We start from the raw sequence: 20,402 nt of genomic DNA on the forward strand, positions 1-20,402 counted from the left end.
CAATGAAGTTGAAGGTACACTCCAAGTTATAAGTTGTCTCGTATGTATTAATTAATACTAATGTATAATACAATTATTATTACTAAATAATTATTATATTATTGTGGTAGCACCTAGGACCTTAGCACCCCATTGTACAAATATATAAGAAAAAGATGATCCATATCACCAAGAGCTTACATTTTAAGTAGATATAGTTACTGTGCCTTTATTTCGATCTGTTATAATAAGTATACCCTTCTGTCACTCAGCACACAATTTTTAAGGATACTGAGTCTTAGAATGAAAGTAAACACTATCCTTTGTTTCATTTGTGCCCATCAATACTCAGTTCACTTGGGGTTTATATACTGATAGTACATATATACTGATAGTACATGATTTGAAAACTATCCCTGAACTTACACACAGGTCACACATTATAGAAAATATCTGCATTATAGAAAATGAGTAAATAAGTGTTGTGAGAAGATCTGTTAACAATCAAAAGAATTAGGTATTAAAAATTCAAATCAAATAAATCAAGTGAATGGGTAATGTATATGGTAATGCAAATAATTTAATTTGAACATGTTTTTACTAACCATTTTAAATAGATTCATAGATTCATAGATACTAAGGTCAGAAGGGACCATTCTGATCATCTAGTCTGACCTCCTGCTCAGCGCAGGCACAGAATCTCACCCACCCTCTCCTGCGAAAAACCTCACCAATTTCTGAGCTATTGAAGTCCTCAAATCATGGTTTAAAGACTTCAAGGAGCAGAGAAGCCTCCCTCAAGTCACCCATGCTACAGAGGAAGGCGAAAAACCTCCAGGTTTTGTTTTATAAAGTTTTATAAACCCTCAATATTTATACCATATAGTTTCATGGGTTATTTCTGTATCAGAGGTGGTCAGTCATTGACATAACTGGTCTACTATTATAACCTGCTTTACCAGCAATACAGTTGGCATAACTTAGTAGATATGGTTGGGAAAAAAGAAGGGCAGTAAAGAAATATTTTCAAAAATGTTTCTGTTTTTTCAAAAATTGAACTTTTGTCAAATATCAAAAATATAAAAATTCTGACCAGCTTTAGAAGCTGATCCAAAAATGGGGGGGAAATCCTGAAAATATTATAAAAAACTGTTTCCCCCTGAAATGTCCAAATTCAACATTTCATCATTATGGTCAGCTCTATGACTAAATTTGGCCTCTTTTAATAGTATATTTCTAAGATGTAGTATTTCTTGAAGTTATGTCAAGAATGTTGTTGGTCAACAATATAGACTCATAGACTTTAAGGTCAGAAGGGACCATCACGATTATCTAATCTGACCTCCTGCACATTGATGTCATATGTGATGTCATTCCTCGGAGTATCACTTTATTTTGGGTGGGAGAAGGTAGTACTGCTAATAAAGCTGAAACTCCAAGAGAATAGATGCTACCAGTGTTTCAGATAGTCCAGATATCCTCTCACTTCTCTAAACGACTAAACCAGTATGTCCATCTTTCTTTTATGTTGTTTTTAAGTTCTGACAAAGATTAATAAATTCCATTGTTGCATCCATGTTGGTCTCAGAATATTAGAGAGAAAAGGTGAGTGAGGTAATATCTTTTATTGGACCAACTTCTGCTGGTGAGAGAAACAAGCTTTTGAGCTTATACCGAGTTCAGAAGAAAAAGAACTCTATGTAAGCTCGAAAGCTTGTCTCTTTCCGCATCAGAAGCTGGTCCAATAAAAGATATTACCTCACCCACCTTATCTCTCCAAAGATTAATAAGGACTAGATCATATTTTCATAAAAAGCAGTACTTAGTTCCCCTTTAGCAATCCTATTATTTGGCAGAGATTGTAATCTGTTTTTATAGATCCATTATAGCATTTATTTTAAAATGTCTCATTTATCTAATAAAGCAATTTTTCCTTTCAGTGAAATCTATCTTATTTTTACCTTTTTTTATTAATCAGATATGTTTTATGTGTAATACGGAAAACAGACTGTTACCAAAAACAAGAACAAAAGGCAAATCATTGCAAGATCTGAACTGCCAGAATTAGGCCATCACATTACAAACTGGTAATTCTCTTTGACAGCCTCAGCTGTACCAATCATGACATTCGGCAAATTAGCCAGGCCAAGAGCAAATAAAAAGAAGAAACAGGTGTGAAAGCAACTTCCTGCCTCCCGGGATAAATACATTGTACACTGAAGGGCAATGCACCTGCACTATTGTTTCTAATCAGGGCAGCGGGGAGGGGAGGAAAGCTTTTAAGTGCAAATACACTTGAGATTCGACAAAGACAAGAGACTTCTCTATAATTTGAGTGTAAATGGGCATTTTCTTTTCTGGGAGCTTATAATATGTTAACTCTTTGAGTTGAGATTTAAAACTCAATTTGAATGTTCAACAAGCACTTGCTCTTAAATAGAAGATGCAGCGTGGCTAAACAAAAAGCTATTTGCTGCCCTTGCCACAAAAAATCTGAGTGTGGATAAGCAATTTTATGCCTACTATGGCTCTGATCCTGCAAAGAAAACTGGATGGCTGGAGCCCCTTTGGCTGCAACTTTAACCATGGCTGTCTTTGTTGGATCACAAAGTGGAGACTGTCTATATTCCCTGGTTTCACAGTAGCAGCCATGTATTCGCAAAAAGAAAAGGAGTACTTGTGGCACCTTAGAGACTAACAAATTTATTTGAGCATAAGCTTTCATGAGCTACAGCTCACTTCACCGGATGCATGCAGTGGAAAATACAATGGGGAGATTATATACAAAGAGAACATGAAACAATGGGTGTTACCAAACACACTGTAATGAGAGTGATCAGGTAAAGTGAGCTATTACCAGCAGGAGAGCGGGGGGGGGGGACCTTTTGTAATGATAATCAAGGTGGGCCATTTCCAGCAGTTGACAAGAACTTCTGAGGAACAGTGGGTGGGGGTGGGGGTGGGGAAATAAACATGGGGAAATAGTTTTACTTTGTGTAATGACTCATCCACTCCCAGTCTTTATTCAAGCCTAAATTAATTGTATCCAGTTTGCAAATTAATTCCAATTCAGCAGTCCAGGGGATACCATCATAGGGCCTAATCACAACAGCCACACTATCAGAGGCTTGTTCACCTGCACATCTACCAATGTGATATATGCCATCATGTGCCAGCAATGCCCCTCTGCTATGTACATTGGCCAAACTGGACAGTCTCTATGTAAAAGAATAAATGGACACAAATCAGACGTCAAGAATTATAACATTCAAAAACCAGTCGGAGAACACTTCAATCACTTTGGTCACTCGATTACAGACATAAGAGTGGCAATTCTTCAACAAAAAAACTTCAAAAACAGACTCCAATGAGAGACTGCTGAATTTGAATTAATTTGCAAACTGGATACAATTAATTTAGGCTTGAATAAAGATTGGGAGTCACTACAAAAAGTTCCCCCACCCCCGCTCTCCTGCTGATAATAGCTCACCTTACCAGATCACTCTCATTACAGTGTGTTTGGTAATGCCCATTTTTTCATGTTCTCTGTGTATATAATCTCTCCACTGTATTTTCCACTGCATGCATCCGATGAAGTGAGCTGTAGCTCACGAAAGCTTATGCTGAAATAAATTTGTTAGTTTCTAAGGTGCCACAAGTACTCCTTTTCTATATTTCCTGACTCTCTTATACATAAGGGATCCAAGAAAATGAGGGAAATCGTTCTCTGGATTTATTTTCTCCTTCTTGTATGTTGATGAGTCCAGGAAAAAAATTGCCACGTTTATTTGTGAGATGTGAAATAACTATTTTGTATGTAGCATATGGCCAGCTTAAATGTGCTTCTATGTTGAAAATACATTCTTTTTTTAAATAATCAAGACTTTTTGGAATGATGGGCTGAAGTTACCATGATTTCCATCCATCTATTTCTACCATATATGGTATTGCATTTCCCTGCTCTTATGCATGTAGTGAGACAAATTATTTTGCAATGAATAGTAAAGGAGAGAATGAGCCTGTCAGGGGGCGACGGGGGCTGTGTTCTGAGGGGGCTGCCCCTGTTGGCCCAGTATGGGGTTGGTACACTCCGTTGCACAGTTGTTGGACTCCTTTTGGGATCAGGTAATTGCAGTGAGATCAGCTCGGGACCCCAGCGGGGCCAACCAAAGAATCAGTCTGCAGCCCCTAGGCAGGGCACAGCAAACAAACAGTCTATGGCCTCTGAGTCTCCTGGCTGCGGCAAATAATTGCAATTGGGGATTCTGACCCTTTGGGCAGGGAAAAACAAGCAGTCTGTCTGCAGCCCCCGGGTGGGGCAAAGCTAACAAACAGTGACCACACCTAGTGGCAAATGGGGGTGGGGATGAGTAAGATGATGACAGACATATTTAGGATGCTTTAAGGATGCCACCAACACCAACCACCCTACTACACCACTTTCCAGCCCAGGCCCTATGAAGCCTGGAAATTCCCTATTAAGGGTTTAAGCATTGGCTTCTACTATTTCCTGGGTCACTTCCTATTGCAAGGTGCATTTCTGACATCTCCCTGGCTGGCAGCAACTCTGCATCCCAGTCAGTCTCCATGGTCAGCTGGTCAGCTGCACTATAGTCCTGGTGCACGGTTCCCACCGCCTTGAGCATCGCAGCCTTTTGCATCATGGACCATGTCATTGTTTCGTGCCTACCATACTCTTAGGTGCTTGAAACAGCTATTAGATAATATTCTGGCTGGTAATTTTGTTCCTGTGAATTGGATGGAGGTAGCACTGCTCAGCTAGGTCTCATTGGCCCTGAGATTAGTAGCATTAATGCAGTTCTTCTTTAGCTCCCTTGGGAGGGAGCAGTGCTTTGGGCTGCAGAAGGTCCTAAGTCCACTCCCCACTGCTGTCTTGTGGTTCTAAGTAGTCATGGAGAGCTACTGGGAAAGATGGGCTACCATAAGGGTTTGAGCATTGGCCTGCTAAACCCAGGGTTGTGAGTTCAATCTTTGAGGGAGTCATTTGGGATCTGGGGCAAAAATTGGGGATTAGTCCTGCTGTGAGCAGGGGGTTGGACTAGATGACTTCCTGAGGTCCCTTCCAACCCGGATATTCTATGAACATCTACCTAATGCTGTATAAGATATTTTTTTCCCTGTGAGCTGCCACAGTTTAAAAGTAAAATGGAATATTGTGGCCGGTACTCACGATTTCTCCCCATTACTACTTCAGTCATTGGCTGCATTGGAGAACCTTTCACCAGCTGAGCTGGCTGTCAGTGGAATTAGAGGCAGTAGCCAACTGTTATTATTTTGTTGAGAGTTATGAAAGAAGGAACCCCCTTGACCCTCCAGATGGTCTAGGTAGGAGTACTTACTGTCTGATCTCCCAGCAGGAAGAGGTGCATGGGAAAGAAGAGAGGGAGACGGAGACAAGGAAGAAGCAGCAGGACACAGTCTAAATGATTTGCTGCTGGGACATTCTTGTTGTCCCACCCCCAGATTCTCTTCCTGTATGCTTTGCAGCATTTGTTTCCTGGTTATTGCTTGAGGTTGGTAGGTGTATAGAAAAGCGGATTATTTTTTCTTTGTCCTCTTGCACCTTCGGGTGAATAGGTTGTCCAACAGCTTCTGTCATTTATTTCGCTCTTGTGCTAATCGGTTCAAGCTTCTCAGTGTCTTGTTGATGAATTTGGCTTCTTTCCCTATTGTTCTACATAATGTTTCTCTAGGTCAACCTCTTTTTTTTCTTCCCAGGTGGTGGCCATATTATCCTTTGATGTGGACGTTGTGTTCAGGCTTCTCATTCAAGTCCATCATGAATTACGTCTAGTGTTTCCCAGAATATCTGACAAGCATCCTTTGGAGGATGCAGTGTACACTGCCCTTTGACTGACTATGACCCTGCCTCCTTCTTGTCCCTCTTGGATAGTCTAGCATCCACAAGACTGCTATTTCTGAGCAGCCCCTGTGCTGGTGTGAGAGAAAGGGCTGAAATTGTAATCATCCCTGACTCCCTGAGATGAGTAGGAGATGCTCTGACACTCCAAAGATTTTCCTAAGTAGGTAGGCATGTAGATAGATGGATAGGAAGGCTCCTGTGACAGCCATAATCTGGCCCCATTTGTGTGTGAGTAACATCGTCTATTGTTTATATGCTGCTGATATTGTTGATTATTTTGAATCCCTGGATTTTTAGTGATTTTTTTCAGAGAGGTGTCACACTCTGATTTTATTCCAGGCCCAATGTGCATCCTGAATGAGGATGAATCCTCTCAGAAAACCAAGCTTTTTTTATTGTTGTTCTCCCCCCCCCCCCCCCTTGAAACCCAAGGCTTTTAGGTGACTGCTTCCAGATGGGACCTTGAGCCACTTTATATAAGTCTGGAAGGAAGACAATGGAGCACTGTTATGTATCCTGAACTTGGCTTTTACCACTGTCTGAAACACCTTACAGAAAGATTGCATGTGCAGGAGAGAAAGAGAGCTGTTGTCATGACAGAATAAAAATGTAGCCTTCGAACACCGATTCTGGAGGTGATGGACCTGCTATAGTGACTGCTTATGATAAATGCTGTCGTTCTTATTTATGTTACGCAGAACAATAGAGAGAAACTGAATACACATCTATAGGACAGTACCATTACTTATGTAAATTTCTATAATCAGATAATTGAATTGCAAATAAAGTGACCGGTTATCCTTTCTTCCTAAGTACTGGTCAGTCTGAGGCATATACATGCATGGAGGATTAGTGTTTGATTGCATACGACCTTTTTCTTTACTTATGCCTTTACATCATATGGTAAAGGACTATATGATTTATTGAAGTTTTATGAGTAAGCACCAACACTAATAATTTTAACATCTGTCACTGAGCAGAATTGATAACAGCGACTGCTATTATGGTATTTTTCTCTACTTAGCATAAGGCCATCTGGGATTTGTGTTATCTGAGGGGGAATGAGCAGCTTTTTTATTGCTTCACTCCTTTATTTAAAGTATTGGTCAGAACTTATTTTTGAATAATAATAATAATAATTAACAATTGTTTTGTTATGTAAGGCCATCTAAAAGAATACATCTAGAATACCAAAGCTACTGCTCTGAAGTTGAACACCTGGTCTTGTCATTTGGATCTGAATTGGATTCACTTGACATGGTATTTTTGTCAAGCTGTGGTGGGTGAAGCAAATGGAAGGTTGACATCCATGTATGCAATCATGGATTTAGTGCAAATTATCATCAAAGTTATTTAATCATTTAATTTCAGTAAAGAAATAATCCTGTTTTTCCTTCGTCTCCTCTCAGCTTTCACTATTTATTACATTGCTGTTTGCCAGGTATACCGTAACTTGAAGACCCGGTTTTATATCATTATAGGCAGAGCTGGCAGTGCTGCCTGTTATGAAGGTTGCCTACCATACCCCATTATAAGGCTCTTTGCCTAACTTTTTATAAACTTTAACCATTTGGCTTGAAAATTTTTATGCTGGGTGTCTGCCTCTGGCTGTTGTTCCCTTCCCCCCCCCCCCAATTTACACAAAATGCTTCAGATTCTTATTTCCAAGAACAGGTTTAGGGGAAAATATATTATTTTGCCATGATTAAATTTTTTAACTGTTTTATTGAGATGTTCTAGTGCCCTTATATTTTGGGCAGGGGCTTGAAATGTGGCTGGGGATTACCTTTGTGCCAGGGTGTGCTTTTTTCTGTATATTTGAAAAACTGCCCAAATTTGGCCAAATTATAAGTCTCTGAAAAAATCTGAGTTTGTAGAGACTTGTTAGACCTTTGCAGGTAAAACCTCTGCAATTTCCATCTTTACTTAGCATGTTCCAATCTCTCATAGCCCCTGTGCGCTGACCAGACTGAGCATGTTCCAGCCCAAAACTATGGAGACTCATCAGGATTTTTCCTGCAATTGCTGTTCCATTGCTGGTGTCCAGACAGCGTGGCTAAGGATGGTACCTGACTCAAATTCAGAGGGGAGAAGAGCTGTGGCAGGTGGAGGAGAAGATAAACTATGGCACCGGGAAACAGGTGGGGGACAGATTGGGATTGGCTGAGCAAAGACATTGGGACTGAGAATGAAGGTGAGACTGGGACTGGGAGGTGGGAAGACTTGGACTCAGATTTGGAGTCTAGAGGGGAGAACTAGGACTGCCTGTAAAAAGACACTGGGACTGGAATGAGAAGCCTGAAGAATGGAGATCAGGTCAGTGACCAAGCCTGAAATGTATGGATCCCAAGATTCTTGAGACTCACCTCATACTTCCTTTGTTCTTAGCAAGTATCTATGAAACGCTCTGGGGCAAAGTATGTCTTATCTCCCTCTAGTGTTGATCTACAAAAAGTATGAAAACCTGCTAATGCTATCAGCTATTATGTTAGTTCAAGTGGTAAAGGTCTGTTAGGTGGATCTAAAGCAGAGGTGGGCAAACTATGGCCCGTGGGCCATATCCAGCCGTGGGACCATCCTGCCTGGTCCTTGAGCTCCTGGCCCAGCAGGCTAGCCCCCGGCACCTCCCCCACTGTTTCCCCTCCCCCGCAGCCTCAGCTTACTGCGCTGCCGGCACAATGCTCTGGGCGGCGGGACTGTGAGCTCCTGGGGCAGCGCAGCTGCAGAGCCGCAGCCTGAGCCGGTGCTCTGTGCTGCACGGCTGCCTGTCCTGGTGCTCCAGGCAGTGCGGTAAGGGAGCGGGGGGGGGGGGGTTTGAAAGAGGGCAGGGGAGTTCGGGGTGGTGGTCAGGGGGCGGGGGTGTGGACAGGGATCAGGGCGGTCAGAGGGGTTGAATGGGGATGGGGGTCCTGGGGGGCAGTCAGAATGGAGGGGGGGGTTGGATGGGACAGCGGGGGGCAGTTGGGGTGGGGGTCCTGGGAGGGTCAGAGGGCAAGGAACAAAGGGGTTGAATGGGGGCAGGGGTCGTGGAGGGGGGCAGTCAGGAAGGAAAGGGGGGGTTGGATGGGGCGGCGGGGGCAGTTACGGGTGGGGGGTCCAGGGGCGGTCAGGGGTCAGAGAGCAGGGGGGGTGAATGGGGCAGGAGTCCCAGGCGGCTGTCAGGGGTCGAGAAGCAGGGCGGAGTCAGATGGGGATGGGGGCTGGGTCATGTCTGGCTGTTTGGGGAGGCACAGCCTCCCCTAACCGGCCCTCCACACAATTTCAGAAACCCGATGCGGCCCTCAGGACAAAGAGTTTGCCCACCCCTGATAGTGGGTGTCAATATGGTGCTACCTAATAGAATTTTGTTTTTATCCATTTGCTTTTTTATAACCTTGGGAAATTACACACACAAAATTATATTAAAGAACATTATTAAGGTTGCAAAGTCAAGCACTGAAAGCTAGGAAATGCCAGAATGAAGATCGCTTGTGCAACCTTAATTTGTTTTCTTGTGCATAGTATTATCACACATTCTTTAATTACATGATCACATACTATTTTTTACACTGGACCTCTTGCTCATTCAGTGCACAGGGTGGACCTGCGTTGTGGATAAATAAAGGTTGTGTAGTAAATGGAGCTGTTTTCAATAGGACTGTGCATCATTCGTTGCAGAAGTTGGAAGGTTTGTAGTGAATGAGACAGGGGACTGCAGGAAGAGAAAGGATGATTTCATTTTTAAGGCAGCTGAAAGTTGTCCTGAAGAGCTGGATTCTATCTTTGCCTCTGCCAGAGAATTTCTATGTGATACTAGACAAGTCTCTTAAACCAAACCTCTCCCAGGTGGTCACTAATTGTGTGAGGCCCCAAGGACTGATTTGCGACAGTGCTGAGCTGCAGCTGAAGTCAATGGGAGTTGCACTTTGAATATATAAAATGTTACATCATGCTAAATACTGTAAAAAAATAAAAATAAAAATCAGGCATCTCAAGTTGTGCACCCAAATTTAATGGACTTTTTAACCTTAATCTCTGTGCTTCAGTTTCCCAACTGTAAAATAGGGATAATACCATCCCTTCATTCCACAGAGGTGTTGTGTAAATCAATGAATTAATAAAAAAGAAAAGGAGTACTTGTGGCACCTTAGAGACTAACAAATTTATTTGAGCATAAGCTTTCGTGAGCTACAGCTAATGTTTGTAAAGCATGCAGATACTAGTATGATGAATGCAATAGAAAAGTCAAAGAAGGACTCTTAAAAGAAGCTAAATGGCTGTCTCATTTGCAGCTTTGGTGACAATGTTTCATTTTCCCCTCCCCTCCCCCCCTTTTACTTGAAAGGAGTGCAGAGTTTTAATTGTGCCTCAGAATTCAGCACTGGTATATTGCTGCAGACTGTAGCCCCAGTTTGCTGCAGAATATGTTGAGTTTTGTGTATAATCTTTGCCATATAGACCTTGCAAATTCAGTCCCCCGTCTGGAAAAATTGTTTTGGACTGTGTTCTTGCTTGTTCTGCATCAGAACTACTTCATCCTCAACCCCTAAGGAACAGAACTGGTAATGGTTGGTGGGGTTTGTGAGAATAAGCTCACTCTTTTCTTTGTGTTCCTGCTTTCTCATTTGAAGCTAGTGAGTTTTGTTAAGATTCTTGGCATTACTTCTGGCCTTTTCTTTCAGTGGAAATCCATGTGCCAGATGTAGTATGATAGTGTTTTTTCCAGCTGTGCAGTTTGTCCAAATTATATCACAGTGCAAGAGCAATGTATGATTATAATGTCTGGTCACTGTAATTCCCAGAGCCCACTGTCGCATTTTTCAATAGGCCTGTGAAATAAGGCTTTTTTGTCTTCCCCCAAAGGTAACTAACCTCTTCCCTCATAATCACATTACAGGGAACAGGCTCAGCAAGAGGATATGAGAGATTTTTCGGGAATATATTCCAGACTCTAAATGGCCTCAGTGTGTGGATCTTTAGATCTTTTCCAGTGTGCCTGCTGCAGAAGTGGAGCCCAACTGCTGGTGCTGGGGTCTGCACATAGTTTCCAATATTGTTTTTTAAAGTTTGGCAAGAGACAAATAAGCCCCAGGAGAAATGTGTGTACATTCTGGTGAATTGTACCATATAATCAGCATGTATCATGTATTCAGCATACTAATGTTGTCTGTTAACGTACACACACTTATTTCTAAAAATGTAAAGGAGAAGCTAGGCTTTTATTTATAAAAAGTTTCCTGCTCTTTTTCTCAGAAAGATAATCTTGAAAACATAACCCAATGTACTACTTCTTTTAGTAGTGTGTTCTCTGGGCGTAGACTGTCTGTCTGGTTCCCGTCCCTGGAAGTCCAGCTGCCCAGGCCCCAAGGCCAGTGCTGAACCTCTGCCCCCTCCAAGGCTCTGCAGTAGATTAGGCACAGGCTTTCCCAGAGCTCCTCCCTAGTGGGTACATTTTAACCCTTCAGGGACAGCTGACAGTTGAAGCAAATGGATTTCTAAACCAATCACTTCACTTTTAAACAGCATGTGAGTGTGTGAGCTCCTGCCCCATGGTTAGAATCTGTGGCGATAAAGTGGTAGGGGCAGGGGAACCTGGGCAACCCTGCCCGTGTCCGCAAACGCTGCCCCAGTAGCTCATATTGGCCAGTTCCTGGCCATGGGAGCTGCAGGGATGCTGTTGGGGCAGGAGCAGCTCATGGAGCTACCTTCCCCCACCCCCGGGGCTGCAGAGACTGCTAGCAGCTAGCTGCTTCTGGGAGCTGCATTCGGCCACGGTATGCAGGCAGCCTTCCTAAGCGCCCCTTTTAGTGGCCCAGAGATCACTGCCTGTGATTTATTTGCGCGGGGCCCCCCTTGAGCCAGGGCCATGGGCTGCAGCCCCTAAAGCCCGTGCCTTAATCCAGCCATGCTTGGAACCAGGTCTGTGGGCCTTTGCAGGGTAGGAAGTCCTGGCTTCATGCAGCAGTCTTACTACTGGGCAGATTTATCTCTCTCCACCTACCATCCTGCTGTGCCAAACAGACTCTCTTTTAAGCCCCTCTTCCAACTGGAGCATGCCCAGCAAGCCTGCTGGGGCGGGGGCTCCCTGGGCCCAGAATTGTTCCTGTACCTCTATCTCTCCAGTGTGGGGATTTTTTATTCACCCCATCACACAGCACAAGAGATATACAATTCCATACAAAATAAGAAACCATTAGAAATAAGTACACCATTTCCTGCCTCAGTTTCCTCACCACTTTTGAGCATTCTTCAGGATTTGGTCAGTGTCTGTAGTATTTTATGATGAGTAGACTGGTATCAAGATAACTCTTTATTATGAAGAGAACTATGTGCACAAATGAGGTAACAAATTTCCTACAACTCTGTGTAGCTGCAGCTTGTATCTGCTGTGTCCTGGACTTCTTTGTTTCTGTCCCAACAGGAAGTGTGTCATAGAAATCCAAAGGCTGTATATAGAGTACCTAGGAAGTATGGCATATCTATACTTCCTGGAAGATTAACTCTATAGCACATCTTCCCCTTTTTAGATCCCATTCTAAATTTCTTTACTGAACTAAAACACTATTAAATGAAATCAACAAGCTATTACAAATACAGAAACTGATTTAACAACTCTTCAGGTTGCTCTAACAGAATGTGAATGTGTCTCAATAACTCTTCAGGGTATTTCAACAACTTGTGATCTGCTGTACTGCAAACCTCCTTTAGACAGGTCCTTGTAATAAACTGTTCAGTCTCATGGTCAATAAGAGTCAGTTTGTGAATTGTTTTCAACCTGTACGTCTGAACATAGGAACATAAGAATGGCCATACTGGGTCAGGCCAAAGGTCCATCCAGCCGAGTATCCTGTCTGCCGACAGTGGCCATGCCAGGTGCCCCAGAGGAAGTGAACCTAACAGGTAATAGAATGCATCCAATGAAGGGAGCTGTAGCTCACGAAAGCTTATGCGCAAATAAATTTGTTAGTCTCTAAGGTGCCACAAGTATTCCTTTTCTTTTTGCTAACAGGTAAAGATCAAGTGATCTCTCTTCTGCCATCCATCTCCACCCTCTGACAATCAGAGGCTAGGCACACCATTCCTTACCCATCCTGGTTAATAGCCATTAACGGACTCACCCTCCATGAATTTATCTAGTTCTCTTTTAAACCCTGATATAGTCCTAGCCTTCACTCTGCACTTTTTTTCACTTTTCTCAGCAAGTTGTTTGGAGTCGTGAGCAGATTCGTATGATTCCTTCTTAAGATTTTGCCTCGACTGTGATTACTGAGTATGAGCGACGTGACTCCTTTTGATTAATGTAGGTTTGACTTGCCAGTGTTCATCTTGCGAAGGATATCTGGGACTACATATCTCATGATGAAAGCTGTATATTTTAGCAAAATCCAGAGATTTTCTATTTTTGAACTATGGTCCATTGTCAGTTATTACTGTTCTTGGAACCATTATGTGCAAATACAGATATCATGCCTGACAACTGTTGCTTCTGTGCTGTGTTCAAGGCAAATTGGTAAAGTAGTCATTTATAACCAGGTCGTCATGTTTTCCCAAGAGGAATGTGTCAGTCCTATGGAACTGCAAGTTGTTTGTGCAGTATCATTGGTCCTTTCAGCTGGGAATAGCTGTACTGACACATTTCTCACATGTTCATCATTTTGTCAATGTCACTATTCATCTGTGGCCAGAATACAACTTCTCTAATTCTCATTTTTTATTTGATTGTTCCCAGATGCCTTCAAGTGTTCATTCCAATATTTTCTTTCTCACCACTGTGCAAACCACAATCTGTGTCCCCTTCAAAGCACTCCTGAGATCTCTGAAAGCTCATATTTATAGTGAGAATGTGCAGGTGGGAAGTGTTGAAGTTTTCCTCCTTTACTTATTACTAGTATCACTGCTGGCAGCGTTTCATCTTTAGCTATTTCTGTCTCCAGTTCACCCCATAGGCCTGGAGATACAGCATGTGATGGTTTTATCATGTTCACATGTATGTTTATTGCTTGTTTCAGATCATCTGGCTCTGTGTTGTCAGATGGAGCATATGCTTTTGAGAATGTTTCTGCCATTACTAAATGGCATCCAGGTTGGAACTCCAGAGTCAGATCATACGTCTGTGTTTTCCGAAGTAATTGCTATATCCTTGGTGGTGTTTCTCCACGTCCCTTTTGTGTATTTCAATAAGTGGTTTATGTTCAGCTTCTACTTTGAAGGTATGATTATAGAGAAAGTTGTGACATCTTGTACATCCATATGGCAGACCTAGAGTCTCTTTTTCAGTTTGTGTGTACATCTTCCCTGCAGCTGGCATAGCCACAGATGCATATGAAACTGGCAACCAATCAGTTTCCATGACATTGTAATAGTACTGCTCCCAGTCCTACTTGTGAGGCATCTGCGGATAGTTTCAAAAAATTGCAGCCCTGAAGCTGATGTCAGAATGTGCTTTAAATCAGTGAACTCTACTGTGCTTTGGCAACTGTGCCCATTCTCTGACCTGGTGGACAAGATGTTTTAGGTGAATTGTGCGAGCTGTATAGTTAATTATGAATTTGCTGACATAATTCAACATATCTAGAAGCCTTTGAATTCCCTTTTAGTTCTCGGCATGTTCATTATTGCCTGAATCTTTGATTCACTGGGCAAGAAACTCTTTGAGGTAGCCTGTCTCTCAAATATGTTATTTCTGTTGTTTGAAAATGATGTTTGGCCTTACTCAGTTTAAGGTCAGTTTCCAGTACTTTCCTCAGTTGTTCCTGCTGTTCAATGGCAGTGCTGCCCCCAAATTATTATGTTATCAGTGTACACTTACACTCCTGTAAGACCCTCTAGAACCTGCCTCATTGTAGGAGGAAATATTTCTGGATCTGAACATATTCCAAAATGCAGTCTGAGGAATCAGTATTTGCTAAATGGTGTATTGAAAGTGGAGCTCTTGGTGTCCAAGGGAATCTGCCAAAATCCTGCTGCTGCATCTAATTTGCTGAAGAATTTGACTTCTGCCATCTCAGACAATAGTTCACTTCTTGTGGGCAAGTGGAAATGTTCTCCTTATGGTTTTGTTAGCTCCTTACGGTCCATACGCAGCTGTAGTCCTTTTTCCCTCATTATTAAGGAGTGAACCCAATCTGTTGGTTCTTCTATTCTCCAAATTATACCATTTTTTGTCATGTTTTGCAACCCATCTTCTAGCTTCTTCCTTAAGGTTTGTTGCCCTTTTCAGGTAGCTTGTACCACAGGTTTCTGCATCTTCTTTTATCTGTATCTTCTGTATTATTGGGAAGCACCCATTTTCCTGTGAATACATCCTTCCTATGATGCTATCGCTATTTTCAGATCTGGTTCCAGGTTGTTTTTTCTGTCTCTCTAAACACCTCACATGGTATAGGCCAAAGACTAGTTGCTTGCCTTGTTACCATCACAAAATCTTGTTTTATTGTTTCCCCTGAGTATTGTCAGTGTATACTCTCCCAACACTGGAATTATTCCTCTAGCATAGTTTTTCACAGGCACTTTTGACTCTTCTGTTTGTGTGTGCTCCTTACATCCAGTAGTGGATTAGCCACTGGTCCGACAGACTCGTGCCAACTTGTGCGGAGAGGGGAGCTGAAAAAAATCCACTGCCACCACCAGAAGCCCAGAGTCTTGGTCGCTGGGCAGACGGGAGAAATGCCCATGCCCCAACCCTGCTCCATGGCAGCAGCTGTGGAACGGGGGGAAGCTCCCCTCCCGCATGGCCCCGACCCTGGCAGAAACTGCAGGATGGGGGAAGCATCCCCCTCCAGCGGCCCCCGACTGCATCTCCAGCAGCAGACACGTGACAGGGATCTCGCACCCCCCAGCGGCCCCGACCCTGTTTCCAGCAGCAGCCATTGCGGGCCTGGGACTGGAGTAGCTCTCGCTCCCCGCTGTGGCCATGGGGCCGTGGTGCCAGGACAGAACAACAAGGACAAGTGCAGAGTCCTGCATTTAGGACGGAAGAATCCCATGCACTGCTACAGATTAGGGACCAAGTGGCTAGGCAGTAGTTCTGCAGAAAAGGACCTGGGGTTACAGTGGACGAGAAGCTGGATATGAGTCAACAGTGTGCCCTTGTTGCCAAGAAGGCTAACAGCATTTTGGGCTGTATAAGCAGGAGCATTGCCAGCAGATTGAGGGACGTGATCATTCCCCTCTATTCGACATTGGTGGGGCCTCATCTGGAGTACTGTGTCCAGTTTTGGGCCCCACACTACAAGAAGGATTTGGAAAAATTGGAAAGAGTCCATCAAAGGGCAACAAAATGATCAGGGGGCTGGAGCACATGACTTATGAGGAGAGGCTGAGGGAACTGGGATTATTTAGTCTGCAGAAGAGAAGAATGAGGCGGGGATTTGATAGCTGCTTTCAATGACTTGAAAGGGGGTTCCAAAGAGAATGGATCTAGACTGTTCTCATTGGTACCAGATGACAGAACGAGGAGAAATAGTCTCAAATTGCAGTGGTGGAGGTTTAGTTTGGATATTAGGAAAACCTTTTTCACTAGGAGGGTGGTGAAGCACTGGAATGGGTTACCTAGGGAGGTGGTGGAATCTTCTTCCTTAGAAGTTTTTAAGGTCAGGCTTGACAAAGCCTGGGATGATTTAGTTGGGGATTGGTCCTGTTTTGAGCAGGAGGTTGGACTAGATGACCTTCTGAGGTCCTTTCCAACCCTGATAGTCTATGATTCTGTGATTCTTCAGTCTTGGAGCTGCAGTGCGGGGCGGTACAGAAAGGAGCAAAAGTGGGTCAGTGGAAGGGCAGAATGGGGGACCCTGGGTGGGACAGGGATGGCCCTGGGGAAGGGGCCAGAAAAGGGTGGGGCTGTGGGTGGGGCCACAGGTAGAAGGGGAGGAGCCAGTGTAGAGCCGCAGGCAGAAACAGTGGGGAGGGGCCCCTTGCTCTTGCTCTGGCCTAGGGCCCCAGGAAACCTTAATTGGCCTCTGCTTACGTCTCTCTATTTCCTTTACTGTTGTTACATTTACTGGTGCCCCCATGTCTGTCTCGTATGTCAAATGTGCCATTGGTGAACACTTTAATTGACTAGTCTTTTTTGAGGTTTCCATTATTGTGCTTAAACACCAGCTCCTCCTCTTCACTTGGGGAATCCCATCTGTATAAATACATGCAGTTTCTGCTTTCTCTGCATATTTTAAATAAGATTGGTTAATTGTCATTTCTACCTATTTCCCCAGATACTTATGCTGATTCCCTTATTGCTGGCATTGTTTCCTGCTTTCCATGTTTCTGTCCTTAACCAAGTTAGTTTCTTTGAACTTTTCCCTTGCTGGTTTAGTTATAGTATTCGAAGTTATGAGTTTGTTCTGCTGCTTGGCATATACACATTGCCCTTTCGAAACTCCGATCCAGCTCCCTTCTTAACCGTTCATGGACTTTTATTGCTACATCCCAGGACAATCTGGTCTTTAATAAGAGACGTCTTTTCTAATATTCTATATTCATGGGACTAACATTTTAGTTTTAAGTGTGACAAATCCCCTACTGTTCCCTTTCATTCTATGTTCCCCATCCTGAAATATAGCTCTCATAAGTAACATTTTTTCTAGGAAAAAGAAAAGGAGTACTTGTGGCACCTTAGAGACTAACAAAGTTATTTGAGCATAAGCTTTTATGAGCTACACTTCACTTCATCGGATGCATGCAATGGAAAATACAGTGGGGAGATTTTATATACACAGAGAACATGAAACAATGGGTGTTACCATACACACTGTAACAATACTGATCAGATAAGATGAGCTATTGCCAGCAGAAGAGAAAAAAACCTTTTGCAGTGATAATCAAGGTGGGCCATTTCCAGCAGTTGACAAGAATGCGTGAGGAACAGTGTGTGTCTGTGTGTGGTGGTGGTGGGGTAGGGGAGGAAATAAACATGGGGAAATAGTTTTACTTTGTGTAATGACATATCCACTCCCAGTCTTTATTCAAGTCTAATGTAATGGTGTCCAGTTTGCAAATTAATTCCAATTCGGCAGTCTCTCGTTGGAGTCTGTTTTTGAAGTTTTTTTGTTGAAGAATTGCCACTTTTAGGTCTCTAATCGAGTGACCAGAGAGATTGAAGTGTTCTCCGACTGGTTTTTTTTTAATGTTATAATTCTTGACGTCCTGAAGGTCGAAATAACAGACTGGACTTCTATGTAGAGTGCTTCCACCGACGTCCACAGGCTGAAATTGTGCAAAAGCAGCATCACTTGCCCCATAACCTCAGCCGTGCAGAACACAATGCCATCCACAGCCTCAGAAACAACTCTGACATCATAATCAAAAAGGCTGACAAAGGAGGTGCTGTTGTCATCATGAATAGGTCGGAGTATGAACAAGAGGCTACTAGGCAGCTCTCCAACACCACTTTCTACAAGTCATTACCCTCTGATCCCACTGAGGGTTACCAAAAGAAACTACACCATCTGCTCAAGAAACTCAAAAAAAGCACAAGAACAAATCCGCACAGGCACACTCCTGGAACCCCGACCTGAGGTATCCTATCTGCTACCCAAGATCCATAAACCTGGGAATCCTGGATGCCCCATCATCTCAAGCATTGGCACCCTGACAGCAGGATTGTCTGGCTATGTAGACTCCCTCCTCAGGCCCTACGCTACCAGCACTTCCAGCTATCTTTGAGACACCACTGACTTCCTGAGGAAACTACAATCCATCGGTGATCTTCCTGAAAACACCATCCTGGCCACTATGGATGTAGAAGCCCTCTACACCAACATTCCACACAAAGATGGACTCCAAGCCATCAGGAACAGTATCCCCGATACTGTCACGGCTAACCTGGTGGCTGAACTTTATGACTTTGTCCTCATCCATAAATATTTCACATTTGGGGACAATGTATACCTTCAAATCAGCGGCACTGCTATGGGTACCCGCATGGCCCCACAGTATGCCAACATTTTTATGGCTGACTTAGAACAACGCTTCCTCAGCTCTCATCCCCTAATGCCCCTACTCTACTTGTGCTACATTGATATCTTCATGATCTGGACCCATGGAAAAGAAGCCCTTGAGGAATTCCACCATGATGTCAACAATTTCCATCCCACCATCAACCTCAGCCTGGATCAGTCCACACAAGAGATCCACTTCCTGGACACTACAGTGCTAATAAGTGATAGTCACATAAACACCACCCTATACCGGAAACCTATTGATTTACCTATATACTTACCTACATGCCTCCAGCTTTCATCCAGACCACACCACATGATCCATTGTCTACAGCCAAGCTCTATGATACAACCGCATTTGCTCCAACCCCTCAGACAGAGACAAACACCTACAAGATCTCTATCAAGCATTCTTACAACTACAATACCCACCTGCTAAAGTGAAGAAACAGATTGATAGAGCCAGAAGAGTACCCAGAAGACAACTACTAAAGGACACGCCCAACAAAGAAAATAACAGAATGCCACTAGCCATCACCTTCAGCCCCCCAACTAAAACCTCTCCAGTGTATCATCAAGGATCTACAACCTATCCTGAAGGACGACCCATCACTCTCACAGATCTTGGGAGACAGGCCAGTCCTTGCTTACAGACAGCCCCCAACCTGAAGCAAATACTCACCAGCAACCACACACCACACAACAGAACCACTAACCCAGGAACCTATCCTTGCAACAAAGCCCATTACCAACTGTGTCCACATGTCTATTCAGGGGACACCATCACAGGGCCTAATCACATCAGCCACACTATCAGAGGCTCATTCACCTGCCCATCTACCAATGTGATATATGCCATCATGTGCCAGCAATGCCCCCCTGCCTTATACATTGACCAAACTGGACAGTCTCTACGTAAAAGAATAAATGGACACAAATCAGACATCAAGAATTATAACATTCAAAAACCAGTTGGAGAACACTTCAAACTCTCTGGTCACTCGATTAGAGACCTAAAAGTGGCAATTCTTCAACAAAAAAACTTCAAAAACAGATTCCAATGAGAGACTGCTGAATTGGAATTAATTTGCAAACTGGAGACCATTACATTAGGCTTGAATAAAGACTGGGAGTGGATGTGTCATTACACAAAGTAAAACTATTTCCCCACGTTCCCCCCCCCCCCAACTGTTCCTCAGACGTTCTTGTCAACTGCTGGAAATGGCCCACCTTGATTATCACTACAAAAGGTTTTTTTCTCTCCTGCTGGTAATAGCTCACATTACCTGATCACCCTCATTACAGTGTGTATGGTAACACCCATTGTTTCATGTTCTCTGTGTATGTAAAATCTCCTCACTGTATTTTCCACTGCATGCATCCGATGAAGTGAGCTGTAGCTCATGAAAGTTTATGCGCAAATAAATTTGTTAGTCTCTAAGGTTCCACAAGTACTCCTTTTCTTTTTGCGGATACAGACTAACATGGCTGCTACTCTGAAACCTACCACTTTTTCTAGGGATACAATTGTCCTCACACATTTTCGTTATTTCTGCATAGCATTTCTCTCTCTCACCATCGTCTGTATGGAATTCACTGTATATCTCTAGGGCTTCTGTGCCTGC

This window comes from Dermochelys coriacea, chromosome 3 (assembly GCF_009764565.3).
Source record: "Dermochelys coriacea isolate rDerCor1 chromosome 3, rDerCor1.pri.v4, whole genome shotgun sequence".
NCBI classification, from domain to species: Eukaryota; Metazoa; Chordata; order Testudines; family Dermochelyidae; genus Dermochelys; species Dermochelys coriacea.